The sequence below is a fragment of the Phaethon lepturus genome, unplaced genomic scaffold, assembly GCF_000687285.1.
Source record: "Phaethon lepturus isolate BGI_N335 unplaced genomic scaffold, ASM68728v1 scaffold29992, whole genome shotgun sequence".
NCBI classification, from domain to species: Eukaryota; Metazoa; Chordata; class Aves; order Phaethontiformes; family Phaethontidae; genus Phaethon; species Phaethon lepturus.
In genome coordinates this window covers 21,419-21,698 of record NW_010524551.1, presented here as the reverse complement: position 1 = coordinate 21,698, position 280 = coordinate 21,419, and the positions used below count along the sequence as shown (strand labels likewise).

General features: G+C 60.4%; 1 protein-coding gene across 3 annotated transcripts in view; it reads right to left on the bottom strand.

The window, feature by feature from the left end:
• SH3GL1 (SH3-domain GRB2-like 1) overlaps window positions 1-280 on the bottom strand; it is a 10,453-nt gene that overhangs the window by 1,268 nt on the left and 8,905 nt on the right. The window lies entirely within an intron of this gene.

Here is a 280-nt window from a genome sequence, read left to right as displayed (position 1 = left end):
CCCCTCCCTCCATGCTAGAGCTCGTTCGACCAGGGCAAGGGGAACGGCACGAACGGCAGCCAGCACATCTGGTCCACCCAACGTCCACAGCAAGGATGGACCAAGCATTAGCAGAGAGCTCAGAAAACACCAAACACAGCAGCCAAGCAGGTTCAGATTTTGAGAGAACTTCCCAAAATGCCAGGCCGGTCCCACCACCACAGCACTTCCCCTACACCGGGCTCCTCACGTCCTCCTGCGCCCTTGCTGCACCACCACGAGCTTTCCCCACCGCGACGCC